At 47.4% G+C, this 10,091-nt stretch overlaps 1 protein-coding gene across 4 annotated transcripts in view; it reads right to left on the bottom strand.

The window, feature by feature from the left end:
- Positions 1-10,091, bottom strand: part of LOC129841302 (F-box/WD repeat-containing protein 7) — a 178,217-nt gene that overhangs the window by 76,700 nt on the left and 91,426 nt on the right. The window lies entirely within an intron of this gene.

The raw sequence follows: 10,091 nt of genomic DNA, 5'->3' as shown, positions 1-10,091 counted from the left end.
AATAACGCTCCTCTTTCCTCTCTATATTCTGCTGTGCTTCTCTCCGCTGTGCAAAGCTATCTTTATTACTACCAATGCTGAGCCTGGCTGCACTCTACAGTGGGTTCACTGCGGGTGGCGGAGAGAGAGAGAGAGAGAAACTATTTGCACATAATATGACATTTGAAATGTCTTTATTCTTTTTGTAACTTCTGTGAGTGTAACTGTTCATTTATTATCTATTTCACATTTGTTTATTATCCATTTTACTGGCTTTGGCAACGTTAACATTGGTTTCCCATGCTAATAAAGGCCCTTAAATTAAATTGAGATGGAGAGAGGAGAGAAAGAGTGAGCAGAGGGAGAGAGGGCAGGGAGAGGTAGAGGCAACATCACCTGCCAGCTCAAAGCTCACAGGATCCTATGACCGTTATGTCTTGCATCTAAGCCTTTCGCCTAAGAAATGCCCACCACTCTCTCCCTCCCCCTCTCTTTATCCTTCTCTCAGTCTCTCGCTCTGCACCTCTCTCTAAACTCTCAGCACCTGCACCCTCAGAGCAGCGCCAGGGGGACCACACACAGAGAGCGAGGGACGGAGGGGTTATGCACAGATTAAACAAACCATGCACACAGCCGCATCAATTACAGCCGGCCGGTTGGCTATATATTCACCGGCTGTGTCCGACTGCTGCTGACGACCCAATTACGTGCCGGCTAGGCGCGCGAGCCAGAGCAACAGAGAGATGGGTGGGTGGGTTTTAAAAAGGGGAGTAGCAGCAGATCCTGAGGCTTGAAAAGGAGGACCAGACAGACGTTTAACCAGCTCACATTTCCAACCAAGGGATCCCAGCCCAGAACACAAGGCTGTGGAGGCGGGGAGTAGGGGCAGTGTTGCACAGGCATAATTACACAAATGAGAAAAATCTATAAGGGGGGGGTCTGTTGTCCCCCGGCCACACAGCCATCAAAGCCAGAGACAACTGATCAATGAGGAAGATTGATTCTCATTGATCAGTATATACACACACACACACACACACACACACACACACACACACACACACACACACACACACACACACACTGTTAGAGTGAGGGCGGTGGCGCGAGGGGCCCAGTGAGAAGCATAGCATCAGTTCCTTGGAAACTGTTGATTGAAAATCAAGAGGCGACAGGGTAGCTTAGCCACTCTGGGTTCAGGCTGGCAGCTTAGAGACGCCGGCACAAACACAACGCCCAAATATCCCCAAACTTCTAGAGCAGCTCGGCCCCGTGTGGCTCCTGACACAAGTGCTTAGCAATACTAGATCACAGGCGAGGTGCAGGGGCCCCGATACGCTACGCCTCTGCCTCACTTCAAAAACAGACTCCCAAACAAGCTGTTAGTGAAGCAGCAAGGAGAAAACAGGCTACGACAGCGCAGTCTTGTTTAACCTCAGGCTTACTTATTGGATGTAGTTGTTGGTAATGACTCAGTTTAGTCTGCAGAGTATGTGTGAGTAGACCCTGAGGTACTGTACACCAGAGACGACAACTGAGAAGCAGAGCAGTGTGTATCTGCGCGCGTGTAGAGGGCTTTTAAAGCTGCCACCCCAACTTCAGTTTCTCTCCGGTTGGGGAACACGGCGATGCTTAGGCCCTGTGACACATTCCTGAGGGAGGAGAACGTCTCTTCTTAACCCCTCTTGCCCCCGCCTGCCGTGGGAAATGTCAGTGCCTCCAGGCAGCCCTGCTGCAGGTGGGAAGGGCCGTGACTGAACTACGACCTGGGCCAGTCGGTCGTGAGCCTACTGAGCAGGTCTTGGTCACACTGCGTCACGTACAGCATACCACGGGAAAGACGAATGCATGCAGCTTTTAGAGAGAGAACTCATATTCACCTGTAAAAGGCCACAGTGTCGAGACATGCGAGTTAGGCACGCGAGAGAGATCGCCGTGTCCTCAATAATGACCAGGCTCATTTATGTTGAAGTACTTGGAAACAAGTCAATGTTTTCAGCAGGAGGCTGAAGAAATTTGGCTTGTCACCAAAAGCACTCACAAACTTCTACAGATGCACAATCGAGAGCATCCTGTCGGGCTGTATCCCCGCCTGGTACGTCAACTGCTCCGCCCACAACCGTAAGGCTCTCCAGAGGGTAGTGAGGTCTGCACAATGCATCACCGGGGGCAAACTACCTGCCCTCCAGGACACCTACACCACCCGATGCCACAGGAAGGTCATAAAGATCATGAAGGACAACAACCACCCGAGACACTGCCTGTTCACCCCACTATCATCCAGAAGGCGGGGTCAGTACAGGTGCATCAAAGCGGGGCCGAGAGACTGAAAAACAGCTTCTATCTCAAGGCCATCAGACTGTTAAACAGCCACCACTAACATTTAGCGGCCGCTGCCAACATACTGACTCAACTCCAGCCACTTGATGGAATTGATGGAAATGTATGTAAAAATGTATCACTAGCCACTTTAAACAATGTCACTTAATATAATGTTTACATACCCTACATTACCCATCTCATATGTATATGTATATACTCTACTCTATATCATCTACTGCATCTTGCCATCTTTATGTAATACATGTATCACTAGCCACTTTATGTTTATATACCCTACATTACTCATCTCATATGTATATACTGTACTCTATACCATCTACTGCATATTGCCTATGCCGTTCTGTACCATCACTCATTCATATATCTTTATGTACATATTCTTTATTCCTTTACACTTGTGTGTATAAGGTAGTAGTTGTGGAATTGTTAGGTTAGATTACTCGTTGGTTATTACTGCATTGTCGGAACTAGAAGCACAAGCATTTCGCTACACTCGCATTAACATCAGCTAACCATGTGTATGTGACAAATAAAATTTGATTTGTTTTCCAGTACACTCTGATGAACATTGGCTGATAAAGAACAGTGTTTGTTTACCATGATTCGTTGTGGGTAAACAGAAGAGAAAACTCGTATTGGTTGATTAGATTAGAGGAAATCAAACAATCAGGTCAAGAGGAAGTGAAATTAAACAGATGATTCGATTAGACTGCTGCTACAAACGAGAAACACGAAAACCGACCGTCCTCCCTGGCTACCGAACCCTTGCCTCTTCATTTTCTTAGTGGGGGACAGAACAGCTTGGTTGGGCCGAACTGCTGGCTGGCGCTCTCCCTCTCTCTGCCCTGGAATTGGTCTGCCTAGAATAGCATGGAGCAGATGCCTTCCTCCCATCCCCCCCCCCCCCCCCCCTTCAGTGTTATTTGGAGCCCAAGGGCAATGGAATCCCAGCACCTCTCCCAGGAGTGAGGGAGCAGAGCTCTGGTCCTCGCCTCAGGAGAGAGAGTGGGGGTTGAACGGGGCCGGGCATCAGCTGTCCAGATCACAAATCCAGAGATGAAAGTGGCAGCCAGCCGCCCATATAGACATTACGGATATGGTCAAATACGCCAAAGGTGCGGGAAGGGAGGCGGGCGCTAGTGAGGCTAGCTAGCAAGACTGCTAACACCAGGGGAACACCGCACGAGTCCATGCCCCACAAAATCCCTTTGACATGATTTGACATCATTTCGCCATCACTTCTTCCTTGGCTTTGAACTGAAGAGGAGGTCAGTACGTCTGAGGCGAACGTGTTGTGGGTTTCAGCAGCTGAGCCATAACGGCAGAGAGGAGCTGTTCTTATGTGGGTTCTATTAATAGAGCGTAAAGGAGCAGGAGGACAGATGGTTGTGATGCGCAGCCAGAATGCTATGGGTATCCATCGCATTGCAACATTTAGTTGGTGATGGGGACTTACGGTCAGTTTGTGAGCGAAGACCGGATTGTCTACTGATAATGGGGGAAAAAGGGCATTTAGAGCTGGAGGGCGATGAATAAAAGTCTTCAAAGAGTATAATCTGTAATAGAAACATGACAAGATGTACACTGAAGGATTAGAAGTTGGCGAGCGTGCCATAAAGAGCTCCCAGATAGCACTTATCTCTAGTGAACTTGTCGGGGAAGGAGAGACTGCAGATACAACGGACCGACTGCCCAGTGGCTGACCCTGTCGCCAAGGGCATGTCTTACACCATGAGGCCCACTGAATGGACGTAACAGGCGGCTCCCCCTGTGAGAGCAACACCGCTCTGGGAGTTGTGTTTCATCTTCTGCTCAAAGCTGTGTCACCGCCCAGCAGGATAACAGAGTCAAAACAAGCGTACGGGTCTGTTCAATACTCTGCAACCTGTTCTACTTGGCAGGGAATAGACGGCCGATTAATCGGAGGGACCTTGGATTTCTAGTGTGTGGGGAGAGCGTGAAATTGTGAATGCGGTCCTCAGTGGCAGAGTACATTTATAAGGTCATCATGTTGAAGCGTGACACTATACTGACACAAAAGAAACAAATAGCATTGTAAATATGTAATAATTCATCCAAAAAGAAAGCCACAACTCAGAAGGTATTGGAGTGGTAATGTAGGGTGCTTTATTATTCCAGCATAAGCCCTGTCGTCTCGCAGTCTTTTGCATCAGCAAACATACCATCTTCAGTGCTTCTCCAGGCCCTCCATTTTAACTATATCTCTCCTGAAATGACACCTTGCTGTCAACTGCAATAACGTGAATAGGGCCGCTAAAGCGACGCGGCGAGGAGCCTCGCTTGAGACCCCTAAAGACGATTGCTTCGGGGGGCCATGATGCAGAGTCAAGGGATTGCGAGTCCCATTTTGATCTATGTAGCACCAAATGAGTACAGGGTGAAGCTCCTCAAATCCAAAAAGTCTTATCTGGACCGACCGCCGCAGGCACCTTACTTAATACATGGCTGGGCCCGACCGGCAAGCAGTTGGTAAATGTGTTTACCAGAAGATGGATTTGAGAAATAATCCACTGCAGAGATTGGAGTCTTGGGAGGAGCGTGAGGGAGTTAAGGGAGTCAACTGGCAGTGCACTGATCTCTAAGGCCTGGTGTGGGCTTTTCTCAACATATCTTCGTTGGCATAAAGGTGCAAACTTTTCTTGTGCTTTCTCTGCAAATAACTTGTTTGAAAGTATGATGAATGACGCAGAGTAGTGCTAAGCAGTTAGCACGCAAGGGCATATACAGTATACAAACAGCACGCTGGCGAAGTTGAATTTAACATCCTAAAATTGGTGCCATCTCATATCCCTTTTATCCAACACTCTTGGAAATGGAAATGTTCTTGAAATGTGACCAAAGACATGACAGCGAGGTTGCAATCTGCGCCTGGCTTGCAGCAAACATCGTAGGCCGCACCTACCAAGAGTGTCACGTCGCCCTGCTTCACATACACAGACACAACCTTACAAACAAACAAAGGCCATATGAGCACTCAATTACAACAAATTGTTTTATACTACATACTTGGCTGATTAACTGCTAAATCCGCAACAGCTAACATGTACCCGTTAGGCTATACAAAAATACTTTGAAGAAAGGCAAAGAACGGATTTATAACGGACAAAATAGGAAAGTGTTTCCTTTCCTTTCGTGTTTCCTTTCGTTTTCCTTTTGAGATCTAGCTATTAGCTCATCCGCTTTGCACTTGATATTAGAGTCTCTAGGGAAAGTTGCAGCCTATACTGAGCGAAAGTCCAAGCAGAAAATGGCCCTGGCTGATGGCAGGGGACAGGACACATAGCTGTAATGGGCAGGTCCAGATCATCTTACCCAAAATGGCATGGCAGCAGGATGAGCCAGGAAACTAACACCAAGTCTCAAATGCACTGCTATGTAAGTCTTATTCCCGATAACCATCTCTACTGCAACAGCTGGATGCCTGTTCCGGCCTGGGAAACGAGGTTTACGTAACCTATGTTGGCACATGTTAATTGGAAACTCAAGCCAAGTCCCTATGCTATTTATGTCAGGAGATTGACAGAGTTGAAGGACGATACAAAAGATCCTGGAGATATCCTCAGACAAGGACCAAACTTAAGCTTGTGTGCCTACATTTCAGGAGACACATTATTGCTAAGCTATTACAGAGGAAGCAAATGTTATGTAACATTATTGCTGAGCAATTAACCAAGATTTTTTTTTTTGGGGTGGTGATGGGGGTTATTAAACAACTAATTGACCGATGTCAGTTCAATTACTGGAATTCCATTCAGGAATTTTGTGAGCCCAACGCGCCGTTTCTTTAGAGAGAAGTCTAATCATTCACGACAGAAACGCTGGCATGAAGGGGAGTTGTAGTTTGCATAAAGCAAATATTCAACCTAGTTCAGTGCAGAAACCTGGTAATTAACTACAATGACCATAATCAAATTTGATTTGAATACATACGACCTTACCGTGAAACGCTTACTTAAGCTCTAAACTCTATTTCTTGAACTGCATTGTTTAAGAAAATCCATCGCATTGTATTATTTCATAGTCATTTCCTATTTCTCTATTGACCTGACTGAAAATATTCCATTGTCCCTGTTTTTGCAATTGAATGTTCATAATGATTGACTGGAATTTATTTAAAAAATATATATTTTTTTACTGTCAATATTTCATAATGCATTTAATGATAATCGAAACCGAAATCCATGACAATTCTTTTTACAATCAAACTACCTCACTAAATCGCTATGGACCATATGATAATGTATTCAGTTAACTGAAGTTAATGAATGTATTTTTGTTAAAATAACTAAACTTTTCAGCAATTATCTCAGCAGCAACACTGTCGCATTAGAAATGACAAAAATGTCTTGTGAAAGCTCCTTGGACTCTGAGGAATGAGCTCTCTCGAAAGCGGAAGCTCCAGGGACTTAAGTTCTAACGTCCCATAGAGACCAGAGAAATACCAGCAATTCCATTCACTGGAGCCAGCTGCTGCCTCCACAGTAGTCTGATGGAGTCTGCGTGGCACACCAGCAAGAGCAGCCCCACAACTGGGCATGGCATGGGGGACCTAGCTACTGTTCGGTTTGGTCTACTGAGACAAAGTTCTTCCAGAAGGCAGCCAGTGGCAAAGTTTAGACTGTTTTTCAGTTCGGGGCCTGGAACTCTCTCCTCGCAGTTGGCACCATTTTAACACAGCGACAAAGATGCAAAAACAAAAGAAACTTGTTCTTGAACACGACCCACTAAAGAACAAAAAAAGGGGAAGCCTGTAAGGACCCATTTTGTCTTTTCATACAAAGTTAATCTTACTGGGGAATGTGTGCAAATTGCTGATAGAACGCCTGGATTCTGCAGTGTTTTAGTTAGTGGGAGAGAGTGAAAGAGGTAGGGAGGGAAGGCAAAGATCCCCTGATGTGGAGGAGTGGTTAGCAGTGCAGCGCCCTCGGCATGCTTTGAGGGGGAGACTGCACTCTCGCAACGGGAAGCCAGGGATTAAGCTCGACCTGCAACAGTGGCGTAATCCTACATTTATTTTATTTTAGTTATAAACCAATTACTATCCGGAGGCTGCCAGAGGTGGGGCCTTAACTAACTTTTTTCTTCCCGTGCTCGGTTCCCTGTGCCAGGGGTGTCTCGTTTCATGCTCCCCTGGAGGCCTATGTCTGGTTGGTACCAAAAGGTGTATTTCACCTTCAGCTCAAACGATTAAATCCTAATTATCATCAAGGCTGAAGTTCCCTAGCAGTTGTAGAAAACAGGGCATAGAACATTCCTTACCAAAGGAGAGGGAAGTAAGGAATGAAGGGAGGGATGAACTAGAAAGAGGGAGCAAGAGAATGAGAGAACACAGAAGGTACCCAGCCGGACACCTTATTTACAGTTCTAACACCCTCAACACCATTTCACAGCCCACAACACATCTGAAACATTACACGGTACAAATGAACACTTGTTGGATGGAGGTCAAGACATTCTGCATCCATGAAATTCTTGGGGAGAATCACCTCACAAACATAGCCTTTTAAAGGGCAAGGGTACCGGGTCCAAAGCAACAACTGAGTTTAACAGGTTAAAGGGCTATAGCCATCAAATGACTGGACAGTTGCTCACGCTGCTTTGTGATTTTTGTTAGTTATGCGGCGTAACAGAGGAATGTAAACAGCCTGTTTTACCTTGCAGAAAATGATTACGGTGATTATTATGAGTGCCACTTGAATCCCATTGGACAGTGAGCGATACACTTACAAAGAGAAACATCTTTAATTCTGACTCTGTGGCCAGGAAAGACAGAGCATGGTGGATATTATCCTGCCTAGCCACCCCCTTAGATCCCTTTTGGCTCAGCTTTTGAACCTGCAGCTAGCGCGTAAACAGCACTAATGAAAGACAAATTACCATTCTGATCCCTTTGTCTCTGAGCTGTTTTACCCAGTGGCTGGCTTTGATCTCAGACAGCAGAGAGAGAGGGGGGGAAAGCAAGAGACAGGGGGAGAGGGATAGATGGAGCGGGCAGGGAGGGGGAGAGCGAGCGAGAGCGGGGGGGAAGAGCGAGCGAGAGCGGAAGAGCGAGCGAGAGGGGAAGAGCGAGCGAGAGGGGAAGAGCGAGCGAGAGGGGAAGAGCGAGCGAGAGGGGAAGAGCGAGAGAGAGCGGAAGAGCGAGCGAGAGCGGGGGGGGGGAAGAGCGAGCGAGAGCGGGGGGGGGAAGAGCGAGCGAGAGCGGGGGGGGGGGGAAGAGCGAGCGAGAGCGGGGGGGGGGGAAGAGCGAGCGAGAGCGGGGGGGGGGAAGAGCGAGCGAGAGCGGGGGGGGGGGAAGAGCGAGCGAGAGCGGGAGGGGAAGAGCGAGCGAGAGCGGGGGGGGAAGAGCGAGCGAGAGCGGGGGGGAAGAGCGAGCGAGAGCGGGGGGGGAAGAGCGAGCGAGAGCGGGGGGGAAGAGCGAGCGAGAGCGAGGGGAAAGAGCGAGCGAGAGCGGGGGGGGAAGAGCGAGCGAGAGGGCTGTTTTAGCCGAGTCCTCCCCTCGTTCTCTCTCCATCCTTCACTCTGTCCCTCAACTCCCTCTGTGAAAGCTGCAGAAGCGGAGGTGTAAAGAGGACAATTTTATTCTCTCAATCTTTCATGTCCTCTCCCATCCTTCCCTCAGCAACCCCTATAAAAAGAGCCCTTCGTCTAAGCTCCAAGGCAGTTTTACTATGATGTAGCTAACACCCAAACATTGAGGTGCCAGTCTAATTTGACAAGAAAATACCAATGCTGTTAGCTATAGTCAATTCAACTCCCCCAAGTGATGAAGTTCTTAAGGGTTCACATCAGTACAATGTCACAAAAGTGCAAATTGCCCATCAAGGGCTGCCAACATTTCCTGCGTCACAGACGGGGTACAAAAGCTGTGGTACGTCTGATTCCTTACAGGGGAACTAGAAAAAAGGTTGTGTGGGCCGCAATTCAATTTGGCAGGATATCAGCTCAACATGGCAGTCAAAGCCTTGGTCAGCCTTTCACAAGTGTGCACCTTCTCCACTTGTTGCCGCAGTGCGCCACATATATATATATAAATAATAAGCGTGGACGTGCAAGGATGCTGGGCTGGTACGAGCATGGCGTAAGCGGTGCATAAAGAGACCGGGTTCTCAAAATGGAAGCCGGTTTAGCGGCAAGATTTGCTTACCTAAACACGACGAAAGTCATTTTCCTACGCCCATTTTTTCCCCGAAAAATTAGAACGGCTCGATTTAGGTTGCTAAGCATAAGGAGTAAAGCCATAGGCCAGTTGTCGAGGTGTAACGTTCCATCGCGTCCGATATCATTGAACTGTCCTGGCCGTCACTTACTTAACCCCCCTCCTATCTAGCAGCACCTCTCCCATTAAATCAGATGACTGAAACACATCAGCAATAAAAAGACTAGTGAAGGTAGAGGACATCCATAGCTTTTGTCTTTTATGCACTTGTCCCTATAAAACGTTCAACTTTACGTTCTTGAAACATCGACAACCAATATTTCCTTGGACTACAGAAGCTGCCAGGTGTTTATCCCTGCGATCAATACATTTGGTCACCGTCTCCTAAACATAATCTATAAATAGAGAGATACCATGCAGCCTTTTTAAGGTCACATGTAGGAGTCCTGAACGGCGCTTTGGGCGAGGCTGCCCGAGCACATGACTGCGTCAACAAGTGCATTGTTGCGCCCAGCAGTCTACGCACGACACACGCTAGCATAAAACCGTGTTTTAGAGAGACACCGAATACTTAAATACAAATAAATTGGGT

The sequence above is a fragment of the Salvelinus fontinalis genome, chromosome 42 (genome assembly GCF_029448725.1).
Source record: "Salvelinus fontinalis isolate EN_2023a chromosome 42, ASM2944872v1, whole genome shotgun sequence".
Taxonomy (NCBI): domain Eukaryota; kingdom Metazoa; phylum Chordata; class Actinopteri; order Salmoniformes; family Salmonidae; genus Salvelinus; species Salvelinus fontinalis.
This window is presented reverse-complemented; position numbering and strand designations above follow the sequence as displayed.